This window comes from Chionomys nivalis, chromosome 2 (genome assembly GCF_950005125.1).
Source record: "Chionomys nivalis chromosome 2, mChiNiv1.1, whole genome shotgun sequence".
NCBI classification, from domain to species: domain Eukaryota; kingdom Metazoa; phylum Chordata; class Mammalia; order Rodentia; family Cricetidae; genus Chionomys; species Chionomys nivalis.
Window position 1 is genome coordinate 48,498,064 of NC_080087.1, and position 14,530 is coordinate 48,512,593.

A 14,530-nucleotide genomic window follows, 5' to 3' on the forward strand; every position below is an offset into this window, starting at 1 on the left:
CTGATAATCTTTGAGTAGAGAATAAATTCTGAAATGCCAGTAATGTTTATAATTATGAAGCAGTGTTCTGTTCCATTAATGTTGCAAGTTAAATATATTTTATATTATTCTACAATGAAGAGAAAAGCACCCTGAATCTGTCAGGATTTTGTACCGGCCCACATCCATTTAATGTCACCATTCCAAGCCGTGTCAATGACAGTGGTGAATTCTGCAAGCTTTTAGAATTGAAGTCACGTTTGAAATGCAAAGTTATATATGAAAAGACTTTAAACTTTTTGGGAACTATCACAGTTAAGTGGAAAGACAAGAAAGGAAGATGCAAACAGAAAGGAAGATGCAAACAGAAAGGAAGATGCAAACAGAAAGGAAGATGCAACAGCCTGGGCACTGACTCATGATGTGCTCTTTTCTGCTGTTCGCTTCTTTAGCTTTTAATAGACCCAGTTCCTACTCAGTGCAAAATGAATATACATATGAATGCGCGCGCGCACACACACACACACATGCTATACCGATGCTAGATAAACCATAACATTAAAAACTGATTTTTCCAGGACTCCCAAACAAGAAGAAAGGTAGCTCCCTAACTACAAAAAACAAGAATAACTTTCAAATAAAAGCAGTTACAATGTTAAACGGCCTTGAGGCATGTCAGGAGACATAAGTTAAGAGAACGGGACAACATGCCAGAGAAAGGTTTATGCTGACGCTGCAGATTCTGTATCTAGTGTGTCACTGGAACTTAGCTCTCTCACGGAAGAGAGGCAGCAGAAGAAGCTTCCAGTCTATCGTACTGAGCAGAAACTGCTCACAGGCCCATGACCCCATATCCAGCCTGGCGACATTGAAAGATGAGAGGGAAAGAATTTCCACTGGAAACCTTCAGCCAATTATTCCACATCTAGGACTTGAGTAAAACGAGAACCAAGATAGAAATTAGTAAGCAGTGTAAGATGGGCTAAACACATATTATACATATATTTCCCGACCACATCCACTGAAAGGGCCTCAAACACCCCAGTACCATTGGAAACACCTGATTTTTGTCTTGCTTTCTACACCCCATTCTTCAAGAAAAGAGCCAGTGTTCTTTAAAGAATTGGCCACTTCTAGAACAAGAACAAGGAAACATAAGATTATCATGGGGCATCCTACAGTACCAGAAAGTAGGAAAAGACTTCAAATACAAAGGAGAGCAGCAAGCTCTCACAATAGATACATCCAGAATAAACAGATCAAAACTATAAGCAATGAAGCATTTGATTACAACCCAACACATGAAATAAGTCTACACTAACTTAAGTTTATGGAATAAATAAGTCAATGAAGGAAAGAGATGGATCGTTCATACAAAAGGCTTACAGACAATGAGCTCCGCCTGGTGAGGCTTAATCTTAAACCCCTCAGTTCATGGTGGAAGGCCCTTAATGATTGCATGCAAAAGACATGGATGGAAAAAGAAGTGATGGAAATACCTGGCACATGGTCGATGTTAGCATCAACAGTGGTAGCCATTTGTTGCATGTGTCCTGGGTACATTGTGAGGAGAAATGACACTCTGTCTCTTTAAAATAATCTTATATGATCAATTTAATCATGAAGAGAACGTCTGACAGATGGCTGAAGATGCCTTGGTTGGTAAGAATGCTAACTGAACAAAAGCATGAGGACCTGAGTTAAGATCACAGCACCAGCATAAAAACCAGGCATGAGCCAGGCGGTGGTGGCACACGCCTTTAATCCCAGCACTCGGGAGGCAGAGGCAGGCGGATCTCTAGGAGTTCGAGGCCAGCCTGGTCTATAAAAGCTAGTTCCAGGACAGGAACCAAAAGCTACAGAGAAACCCTGTCTTGAAAATCCAAAAAATAAAAAAATAAAATAAAATAAAAACAGGCATGAACATGTGTGGCTGTAACTCCAACACTGTGAGGGACAGAGACAGGAGGATCACTGGGACTTGATGACTGCCCGGTTGGCTCCAAGTTCAGTGGGAGGCGGTGCATTCAAGGGAGTAATGTGGGAAATGATAGAACAGGAAACTTGACATCCTTCTCTGGTACATAAGGGTATGCACCTGCACACACACACATGGGGACATACACGTGGACACACAGACCCAGACCATAGCACATACCCCACACATACACAATAATCACTCATGTACATACATACAAAAACACACAGTCAAATAAATCCATAACAATGATCAGACAAATAGAGAATATCCTACACAATAACTAACTAAAATGCATCAAAATTTTCAGAAAATGAGAAAATAATGAAAAATTGTCACAAACTAGAAAGAAACAAAAGAGATAAATCCCGTGTATATGGAAAGCAAATAGCATGGAGGCACCTCAAAACTCAAGATTCAAAACCCCTCCGTGGGAAATGATTCTATCTCTGTAGTGTCTAGAATTCTAAAACAGATGGGAAAACTGCCCTTGAAAGAGAATTTACGAGGGGAAAGTAGGGAGTTCCTTACACACAGGGAGTTTAAATAGGAAATTTTTATTAAAATAAAAATTTTAAATTAGCCTGATTAAAATATTCAGAGGGAATGGGCAGATGGTTCACTGGTAAAGAACACTTGCTGAGCAAGCTCGGGCCTGAGCTCACAACCCAGCACTCAGGATTAATAAAAGCCTGGGCATGGGGGTGCATGCCTGTAACCCCTACACTGGAATGGAGGTGGGAGAATCTTACAAGCTGACTGCCAATGGCTAGTCAACTACAATGGTGAGCTTCAGATTCAGTAAAGAAATATTTCAGGAGAATAAAACAAGATACTTAGTCCTCCTCTGCCTTCTTTGTGTACATAGCCAAACAAATCCACAAACATATATGGGAACATACCCACACAACACACACGGGGGGGGGGACAGACACATGAACCAAAAACAAAATCCAGAGACCAAGAAATATATACTTATTTATAGTGTGTGTACATATGTATGATGTACATGTGTGTGAGTTTGAATGTGCTTGTGCCAGAACATACATGTGGAAGTCAGAGGACAGCTCTAGGAAACTGGTTCTCTTTCCACCTTGTCTGCATGAGAGCTCTCTTCTGTCCGATGTGCTCTCAGCTGCCAGCCTTCAACTTCCTGGCAAAGTCTCCTGTCTCCAGCTCCCATCCTGCCTTAGGAGAGCTAGGATTACAGGCACAGGTGGCGCCAATCTGGCCTTTCTTTTAAAAAAAAAAAAAATTATACGTTCCAGGTATCAAACTCATCAGGTTTGGGTGTCAAGCACTGCTGTGGAATGTTTGTACACTTTGAAGATGTGCTGCTGTGATTGGTCTAATAAAGAGCTGAATGACCAATACAGAGGGAGGAGAGATAAGCAGAATCTCCAGGGAGAGAGGGGAAGAGGAGGAGGAATCCATGTCGGTGGATTATGCCAGAGATGCCGGGAGACACGGAACAAGTCAGACTTACAGAAATGGAGAAGAGGTTTTAAAGAAAAGCCATGTGCAGAACATAGGTTAGAAACAGATTAAGTTATACGAGCTATTTAGAAACAAGCCTGAGCTAAGGGCCAACGTTTCATAATTAATAAGATGTCTCAGTGTCGTTATTTGGGAGTTGGCTGATGGGACAAAGAATCATTACAAAGGACTTTTATTGCTGTACCATATTTCCAGTCCCAAGGAAAAAAAATAGACTTTTAACAATAACTGTATTGAACTTGTCAAGATGAAGAATAAATGAAAGATAAAGACCAGGCATTCAAAAAGAAATGAATTGGATGGTACATTTCATGTATTGAAAACACTACACAAAGATATTTTTAAAAACAAATATTTAAAAGATGTGGAGAAGAGCCTATCACCCAACTATTTCTCTCCTGGTCATATGCCCAGAGAACCCCATACTCCACCCCATGTTTATTGCTACCTTATTCACTAAAGCCAGGAAAGGGAATCGGCTTAGCTGTGCATCAACAGGTGAATGGATAATCCAGTGTGTGTGTGTGTGTGTGTGTGCGTGCGCGCGTGTGTGTGCGTGTGTGTGCGTGTGTGTGCGTGTGTGTGCGCGTGTGTGTAAGTGTGTGTGTGCGCGCGCGTGTGTTTGCGTGTGTGTGTTTGCATGTGTGTGTGCGCGCGCGTGTGTTTGCGTGTGTGTGTTTGCATGTGTGTGTGCGCGTATGTGTGTGTTTGCGTGTATGTGTGTGCGTGCGTGTGCATGTGTGTGTGTGCGTGTGTGTGTGTGTGCGTCTGTAAATGGAATTTTAGTCGGCTCTTAAGAAAAAGTGAAATCACAAAATTTGCAAGAAAATGGATGAACTCAAAATATATAATATTAAGCAAGGCACCCAATCTTAGGAAGAAGAAAAACTGAATGCTCTCTATCATATGAGGCTCCTGGACTATAATATATACATGCACAAGTAAACAAATATAGATGCGGGTATAGTGTGACATCTAGAACGGAGAACAGGAAAAGGTAATTTTTGAAAAGCAAATGCTAATGAGTTTGCATGTATAGGGTACTTTGTGAAAACTCTTTGAATGCTCTCTCAAGGTATAACACATTGTCAATGCAATGTCAGTCTCTCAATGAGCAGTGCCCGACTGGAGAGATGACTCAGCAGTTAAACGGGCTGGCTGCTCTTCCAGATGATCCAGGTGCAATTCCCAGCACCACAGGGCAGCTCTCAACTGTCTGTGATGCCAATTCTTGAGGACCTATACCTTCTTCTAGCCTCTACAGGCACCAGGCTTGCAAATAATAAGCAGGCAGGCATATGTGTAAGCAAAACACCCATACACATAGAAATAAAAATTAAATTAAAAAAAAATGGGCAGTGTCCACATGTGATTTCACAACAGGCTGTCATCTTTTTGCAAGACATGATTCTGAATTCTGTTTTTCATTGAAGGGTGTAGTTTTCATTTTATGTAAAAATTCTAAATTGTATCATTATTGATGAATACATGCCCTTTGTTTTTAATAGTAAGTAAATAATATTGAGGATAAGCTACAAACATCCAATATCTGTTTAGAAAGTCAGGAAAGGGAATGCAGAAGAATTAAGGGGAGGTGACACTGAAGAAGATAAGGTAGGAAGATGCCCAACAATTAAAAACAAGAATCACTAATGAAAAAGAGTCCAAAGAAGCGACTGAAATACACAAATACAAACTACCACTTGTCCTATTTTGAGAGACTGCAGACTGTATAAAACATAGAAAAAATTCAAATAAAGGTCAAGACGTTTGGGTAAACAGCAATGACATTAAAAGGGAAATTGTTTAAACAATAATAAGAGGAAGTAGTGTACATTCGTTGATAATTAACTCGCAGTGCCAAAGCCAACCAAGTGGTTTTTTTTAAGACTATGGATGTGGGGGCGGGAGAGATGGCTCAGAGGTTAAGAGCACTGACTGCTCTTCCAGAGGTCCTTAGTTCAATTCCCGGCAACCACATGGTGGCTCACAGCCATCTATAATGAGATCTGGTGCCCTCTTCTGGCCTGCAGGCATACATGGAAGGAATGTTGTATACATAATAAATAAATCTTATTTTAAAAAAAAGATTATGGATGAAATAATATCAGATAAAATACTTAAGAATAGGAGTGACTTATTTATCAGCTAGCATGTAAGTAAAGAGTGCACTTAGGTAGCAAACCAAAGCTGAAGGAAGGACACAAGGACCCATTTTGTAAAGTGTGTTGCAGTCCTAAGATGAAAGCGATTGGCATGGGTGGGGAGTGGTCTGTGGGTTTAAAAAAAAAAAGGAGATAGAACTAAACATGAGACAATATGGATGTCGGGAGGGGGTGGCTTGAGAGATAAATCCATTTATATCTTTGTCTTATTTGGGAGAGGATGGAGATGCAGATAAACCTAAGACTCAGAAGGGCTGTAAGCACAGCGGTGACACTGGCCAAGTTTGAGATCTGCTGTATAATTTGTTGATGATATAGAGCCTTAAGTAAGCTACCCAATTTTTCTAAAACTTACTTGTAACCAGAATAAATGCTTATCGCACCAGTTTGTGACAAAGATGGAATAAATGAAAGGGAAATAAAACTTTAAAACCTTACAAGGATGTCATTAAAACTAAACAATAAACAGATACTATTATTAAAACTCTAGATAGCTGAGGATAACCTTGAACTTCTGATCCTCCAACCTTTGCCTCCTGAGTGCTGGAATTACAAGCAGGCATCACTACACCCATTTATTTGAGGTGAATGGAATTCAGGATTTCAAGCCTGCTGACCAAACACTGCCTCTCTTAATGATGCTGGCCTCCTGCTTTAGCCTTGTTTGCAAAAGACAGTGGTGAGCATTTAAATGGAGCAGGAAAGAGATTTCTATGCATTTGGAGAGTCTTTTAACAAGCATCTTCACCAGCATGAGGATGGCAGCCAAGAGTCTGGATGTGGGGAGCCAGCTGCCTGGCAAAGGGGGCACAAACCTTCCCTCATAGTTAGTATTTTCTCAGCCAGAGAAGAAATGCAATATTTCTCTTTCAGAATCCTGAGTGTGACTGTCCTCTCCCCATGCTGTCTTCTCTTTCCCAATCTACAGCTGTCCCGTGAGAAACCATATCATGAGGGAAACGAGGATCAAGAGGGTAGTGGGGTCTACAGGTACATCAGGTGGGCAGAGAATGGTCTCAATAAGTATCACTTTGAACCAGCAACAGGCACAGGCAGTAAGCAATTAGGAAATGAAGAGTGTCAGAAATACAAATAGAGAAGGGTGTGGCAAGTGAACTGGCAAGGAAAACAGTCATCATTCAAAGGTGGCCTGGGGTCAGAGGTCAAGAGGAAATAGCTAAATGTTCCGAAAATTAGCAAGCCAGTTGTCATAGACAGCCACTATTATAATATGGGGCTGGAGAGATGACTCAGCAGTTAAGAGCACTGGCTGCTCTTTCAAAGGACCCAAATTTGATTCCTACCACCCACATAGCAGCTCATAACTGTCTGCAACTCCAGTCCCAGGGGATCCAGTATCCTTTTCAGGCCTCAGTGGATACCAGACACTTTACGGGGTAAACAGACATACACACAAGCAAAACAACCATACACATAAAAAAATAAATTAATTACATTATTTTTAAAATAAATCTTTTATGAGTTGGTTCTCTTCTTCCCCAAAGTGGGCTCCTGGCATCAAACTTCAGTTTTCAAGCTTGATGGCGAATACCACCTCTCCAGCCCAGGACTCCGCTCCTTCACTGCAGATGCAATGTGACTGTCTGTCTGTACCTCCCACAGCCTTGACGTCACTACCACGATCAACTTTACCCTTGGACTGTGAACCGGAATAAACACTGCCTCCCTTAAAAAAAGAAAGCTAGGGGCAGGATGTTCCACTCCCCTCACCATTGGACCCTGTAATCTACAAATCCCACTCCACCCCACAAACCCAACCATCCAGCGAGGCATCAAGGGCCCCAGGAGGCACAGGCATTGCCTGCACTGATCAGAAGAAGAGATAGGTAGATAACGGTGCAAGAATACATTCAACAACATAAAGAGCAATATGTAGAACCTAGTGGTTCTACAACAGCAAGACCTGAGCATCATAATGCAGAAGAAGCAGAAGAAGACTTAAAAAAAAAAAAAGAAACTTTATAAAGATGATAAAGGCCCTTAAAGAAGAAATGAAAAATTCCTTTAAAGAAATTGAGGAAACGGTAAAGAAAAAAAAATGGAAGAAATCAATAAATCCCTTAAAGCCAAGAAAAACATCAAATAGGTAAAAGAAATAATTCAATTTGAAATTTAAAATAGAGAAAATAAAGAAAACACGAATTGGGAGAATTCTAGAAACGGAAAATCTGGGTAAATGAAAAGGAACAACAGATGTAAACATAACCAACAGAATGCAAGAGATGGCAAGGACAATCTCAGGCACTGCAGATATGATAGAGGAAATAGATTCAATGGCCAACAAAATCATCAAAACCGACAAAGTCATAACACCAAAAATCCAGGACAACTGGAATGCCATGAAAAGACCAAACCTAAGAACAGTAGGGATAGAAGAGGAAGACGAATATTAGTTCAAAGGCACAGAAAATCTATTCAGCAAATTAACAGAAGAAAACTTTCCCAATCTAAAGAAGAAAATGCCTATGAAGATACAAGAAACTTACAGAACACCAAGTAGACTGGACCAAAAAAAATATATTTATCTATTTATTAAAAATTTCCACCTCCTCCCCTCCTCCCATTTCCCTCCCCCTCCCCCCACTCCCTCTCCCCCTCCCTCTCCAGTCCTAAGAGCAGTCAGAGTTTCCTGCCCTGTGGGAAGTCCAAGGTCCTCCCCGCTCCATCCAGGTCTAAGAAGGAGAGCATCCAAACAGACTAGTCTCCCACAAGGCCAGTCCGTGCAGTAGAATCAAAACTCATTGCCATTGTCCTTGGCTTCTCAGTCAGCCCTCATTGTCAGCCACATTCAGAGAGTCCAGTTTGATCACATGCTCCATCACTCCTAGTCCAGCTGGCCTTGGTGAGCTCCCATTAGAATTAGGAATCAATCTACCTCAAGACCCAGCATTACCACTCTTGGGCACATACCCAGAGGATGTTCAATTATACCACAAGGATACTTGCTTAACTATGTTCACAGCAGCTTTATTTATAATGTCCAGAACCTGGAAACAACCTAGATGCTCCTCAACCAAAGAATAGATAAAGAAAATAGGGTACATTTACACAATGAAGTATAACTCAACTATAAAAAACCAATTACATCATGAAATTTGCAAGCAAATGGATGGAACTGGGTTACCTGAGTGAGGTAGCCCAGACTCAGAAAGACAAATATGGTATGTACTTGTAGAAGTTAGCTCAATTCAGGAAGTAACAAGGCTAGCTAAGAGATAAAACAATTATATTTTTATTTATTACAAGGGGAAAACTCACGAAACAGGAAAGAGAAGTCCAAACTCAACTGTGTTGCAAGGGAACCACACAGAGAGAGGGCACCTGGGCCATGTGCCATTTTTCTTCAAGTCCCAGAAAGCCACACCCTAACTTGGTCCCACCTCTTAAAGATAATTGGCTGGCAAAGATTCCCCATCATGTACTCACTCATAAGTGGGTACTAGATGTAAAACAAAGGATAACCAGACTACAGTTCACAACTTCAGAGACCCTAGATAGCAAGGAGGGTCCTAAGAAGGACACATGGAACACCCTGGGAAGGGGAATTAGATGAGATCTCCCGGGTAAACTGAGGGCAGGGGGCAATAGAGGGGAGGGAATGGGAGATGAGAACATGAGGGAACAGGATGGCCAAGTTGGGGGAAGGATGGAGTGGCAGAGAAATGAAAAAGATATCTTGATAGAAGGAGCCATTATGGGGTTAGAGAGAAACCTGATACTAGAGAAATTCCCAGGAATCCACAAGGATGACCCTAGCTAAAACTCCTAGCAATAGTGGAGAGAGTGCCTGAACTGGCCTTCTCCTGTAATCAGATTGGTCACTACCCTAACTGTTATCATAGAACCTTCATCCTGTAACTGATGGAAGCAGATGCAGAGATCTACACCCAAGCACCAGACTGAGTTCTGGGAGTCCAGTGGAAGAGAGGGAGAAGGGATTATGTGAGCAAGGATGGGTCAAGCTCATGACAGGGAAACCCGCAGAGACAGCTGACCAGGGCTCATCGGAGTTCATGAACTCTAGACCAACAGTTAGGGAGTCTGCATGGAACTAAACAAGGCCTTATGCATGTGGGTGCAGTTGTGTAACCTGGTCTGTTTGTGGGACCCTTGGTAGTGGGACCAAAAACTGCCCCGGTGCATGACTGGAAATTTAGAGCCTGTTCCCTATGGTGGGATGCCTTGCTCAGTCTTTTTGCAGGGGGAAGAGGCTTGGTCCTGCCTCAATTTAATGAGGCCAGGCTTTGTTGATTCCTCATGGGAAGCCTTAACCTTTCTGAGGAGTGGATGTAGGGTGGGCTAGGGGGAGGTAGGTCGGAGGAGAGGAGGGAGGGAGAACAGTGATTGGGTTGTAAATTAAATAAAAAAATTAAAAGAAAATAAAAGCTAGTTCATACAAAATTATAATTAAATGATATTTAAAATGAAGGTAGAGAAGATATTTTCTGTCATTAAGAATTTTTAAAGGCTTCTATGTTGGTTACAAAAATGCTACTTAGCTATAATTTTTAGCCTATTAGAATTATTTGGACACTAAAATATTAAAAAGAAAAGATTTGATGAAATTGGTTGATACACACGCACACTAAAAGCAGTTGAAGGACTATATATTCTCTCTCATCAGTGACTCCTGTATTCTGATCTTCAGGTGTGAATGTAAAACGTGGAATAACCACAGAAATCAGGAAAGTAAACAGGGACCATGGGAGGGAGAAGAACAGAGCAGGGTAAAATAGTAATTTGAAGGGAATTGATAAATGGGGGGGTTAACTGGGAGGGGGTTAACACAGAAGGAGAGGAAGAAGGGTAAATAACAGTAAGAGTGGAAAAGTCATAAGGAATTATGTATTTACATAAAATTATATATAATATACAAAAGTTTATGTATATACACATAGTCTAAATGAAAATTTCCCACTTGAGTTGACCATGCTACCCTCAAACACCACAGATTAACAAAAAACATAATATCAGACATGAGAAGCCAACTAATACTCTCTAGCCCTCTACCACGGATTCCCAATGCCAGCACCTGTCCACCGCCTTGACGGGTTACTCTGTCTAGGGTCTGTAACCCGCCTCGCTGGTCAGTTATTCCAGGGTCACGGAGAGGTACCACCTGAAAGACATGGGCCGATAAGAGGAAGAAGGCCAAGCATAGTTCTTGTCAAAGCCTCCGTTTATTAGAGTCATGGTTACAGCTTATATAGCCCCTGGATGAGGAGCTTGGGGGGCTGGGGCATGGGATCTTGCCACGTGGTCCACGCCGGTCACGTAGGCCAAGAGGTTACGATCGGTCAGGTCACGATTCCTTGGTCAGGAAGTCACAAGTTGACACACCTAGTTCTCTAGATAGTTTGGAATGTGAGGCAGGTTCTGCTAACAGATAGCTCTCTATTAACAGACAATTTGGGTGTGGGATAGGCTTTGTCAATAAAACAATTCTCAATACAATTGGGAAGTAGAGCCCTCTGCAAAACTCCTCACGGCGGTGATCCCTATAATAATTTTGGGGGGGACATGGCTCCTGACAAGCACCTGGGGTTGGGGAGGGGCTCAAGCAGGTAAATCTCGCAGTCCATCCTGTCCTTTCTGATCTCTTCATTCTCACCCTCAGCCCCCAAATAACTTTCTTACAGGCACCCCTCCTTCTACTTCCCCTCCATTCACTGGAGATTCCAAATCATGGGTCAGATTCTAGATTTCCATCCCTGTCTCTCCAGACCATCCATTGCCTTACTGAAACCGACTTACAGGGCCCTCTCAACTCCCCATGGACTCCAATTCTCTATATAACCTGGGTCACCTTAGCTCTTTCCTGAGCTCCCCTACCATAGCCTTTCCCCCTAGCTCGTATCTATTACTTTCTGCCAACCACTGACTTGCAGACATAGTCACTACAAGGCAATGCACAGAAATCACATGTTCCTAAGATCCAGAAGGGGCAACAAAAAGCAAGGAACAGAACTCCTACCTGACAAAGACAAGACCAGATATTAACACCTAGAGTCACCTTAGTCATTCCAGTCCCAGGTGCCTAGATACCAGCATAAAAACACAGTCAGTCACAACCAGTAACCAGAACCCAACAGCCCTACTGAAATAGACCCTGAGAAATGAAATATAGCTAAAACCCCAGACAACAACTTCCAAATAGCAATTATAAATGTGTTCACAGTCTTTAAAGAAGATATGAATACTACAAGATCTGGGCTGGCAGGAAGACATCCATAGCCAAGTCTGATGCCAGGTGGCTCAGGGAGATGCAAGCCAACCACAGGCCAGCCTGAGTCATCAGGGCCCGGGCTTGCAAGAAAATGTCCATATCCCCGCCTGGTACCTTGCAGCCCCGAGTAGGTGCTTCCCATGATGATGAGCAAGTATGTGGTGGCAAAATGGGAGAGAAAGAGAAGTTGCTTAAGAAAAACTGCCGTCCCTCTCCAGCAACTACCAATAGCTTCTCAGCCGGGGCTGAGACTTTGTACCCACCTCTCATGCTCCGTACTGGGATTTTGTCTGTGCTGAACTTGTGCAGGTCTTGTGTGTGCTTTCACAGCCACCTTGAGTGCATATGTGCAACTTCTCTGCTGTGTCTTCAAAACACTGCTTGTACAGGTTACACCACCTGTAACTCACAATCTTGTCCTCCCTCTTCCTCAGTAATCCTTGAGCCTCGGGAGAAGGGATGTGATGCAGATGTTCAACTTAGGGTTGAGCATTCCACAGTCTCCTGTTCTCTATCCATTGACAGGTCTCTTTATTAATTGTTATCGACTGCAGGAAGAGGCTTCTCTGATGAAGGCTGGGAGATGCACCAGTCAAGGTGCACAGCACACGTCATCAGGAGTCATTTGTTACTGTGTCCCTTTGGCAGAATAGTAGTACGTTGTCCCTTGAAGCCTATAACCTATGTAGACTCAGGTCATCACCTCCGCCTAAGACTTTTAAAGATGCTGGGCGGTGGTGGCGCACGCCTTTAATCCCAGTACTCGGGAGGCAGAGGCAGGCGGATCTCTGTGAGTTCGAGACCAGCCTGGTCTACAAGAACTAGTTCCAGGACGGGCTCCAAAACCACAGAGAAAGCCTGTCTCGGAAAAAAAAAAAAGACTTTTAAAGATTTGTTTTTATTTAAGTATCAGTGTGAGTGTGTGCCACATATGTGGGGATGATTAAGGACACCAGGAAGGGCATCAGATCTCCTGGAGCTGGAGTAACAGTTGGCTGTCAACTTCCAGTGTAGGTGCTAGGAACTGAACTTAGGTCCTCTGCAAGAAAAGGAATTCACTTTCAACTGATGAGCCATCTCTCTGGCTCCTCAGATCTCCTAATAATAAAGACTGATTAACTCAAAACTTCCCAGCATAAAGAATAGGGTTGTATAGACACAGCTGCATAAAAAGCCAGTCTGGGCCTTGACCCTGTGTCGTGGTTACTTTGTAACATTGTAAGTTTAGAACAACTTCTTTTAATGTGGGTTAAGACATTTTAATTTTGTGTTATGTGTAGAAATCTATTGTAGTAATCCCTGCCTCTCCAATTTTGCTTTCTGCAGTCTCATTTACCTACTGGTAACCATGTCCAAAATATTAAGTGAAAAATTCTAAAAATAAGAATTCTCATATTGGAGCCCTAATGGGTAACACGATTTAAATTCTCATCATCGTGGTGGTTCCTAGCAAGAATGTTAATTATCACTTGTCTGGAGTGTCCAAACCGCATATCACCACCTAGCCAGTGGTCACTTTGTTGCCATTTTAGTTATCAGGTTATTGTCTTTATGCCTCCTTGTCTTTCATAGGCTCTGCGGTTTCAGGCATGAGCTACTGCCACACATGCCCCTCAAGTAAAGCAGAACCACTGCCTTTATCTAACTCCAGAGGAACTACAGGAGGTTAAGTATTTAATTCAACCAGTACTTCCACTTACTGAGGCTTGCATATGCCTTTGCACAGCATACTCCTCACCCCAGGAGGGCTACTCCTCAGAAAGGAGAAGAAGGAAGGCCTGGTGATGTTGCTCAGTGTTAGAGAGCTTACCTAGAACACACCATTCTTATCATTAAGGGTCACACCTTCTCCTGGAATACCCGGCAAATTCCATACTTGCACACACCAGAGAACATGTGGAATTGAAAAGGAATTTCACAGATTAGTAGATCTCAAGAACATGGATGAGCCAGAGCAATCCAAACATATCCAGTTTATAGTGTGTGGCCCCTCCAGTGTGCAGGGGATGATGCTGAAAATAATGGCAATAATAACACACATATAGGAAAATGTGTTCAATATGGTTCCGCATTTGGCATTTGTTACAAATCCCACACAGTGGAGTTATTACTTGTATCCATCTTGTTTCATACTCCTTACATTAAGTCCCAGTTAATGAAAGTTTTCTGCCTGATGTAAGAACATGCTATCTTGAGTCACGACCTGAAGGGACTATCTCTGTCACTTCCCTTCTGGTGAACACTTTGTCGCTGGCATTCAATTTCTTTTGCAACTTGAAAATATAATATCTGAGAATGTTATTTATGAGACAGGTGTTTCTGTTTTCTAAAATTCTATTTCTAGAAATCGATTTATGATCACCAGTTTCATCGTCGATTTTGCAACCCCCTCCACACACACAGTGGAGGAGATAGAGGGTTCGTGAGGAACGATGTCTTCCTTTAAGGTGGCATTTGCTCCTGACAAGGTACAGCTGACATTTAGGATGAAGGAATAAAAGTTTTTATTGTGGTTGCATATCGCCTCATAAGGGAATCAGTCCACATTCAGCTTTGATCAGGAACTTTCCCCAAGTCACGTTTGCTATTTAAAATAAATGTATAATGTAATGTAAAGAGGGTGATGTAGTTTAATCCCAGCACTTGGGAGGCAGAAGTAGGTGG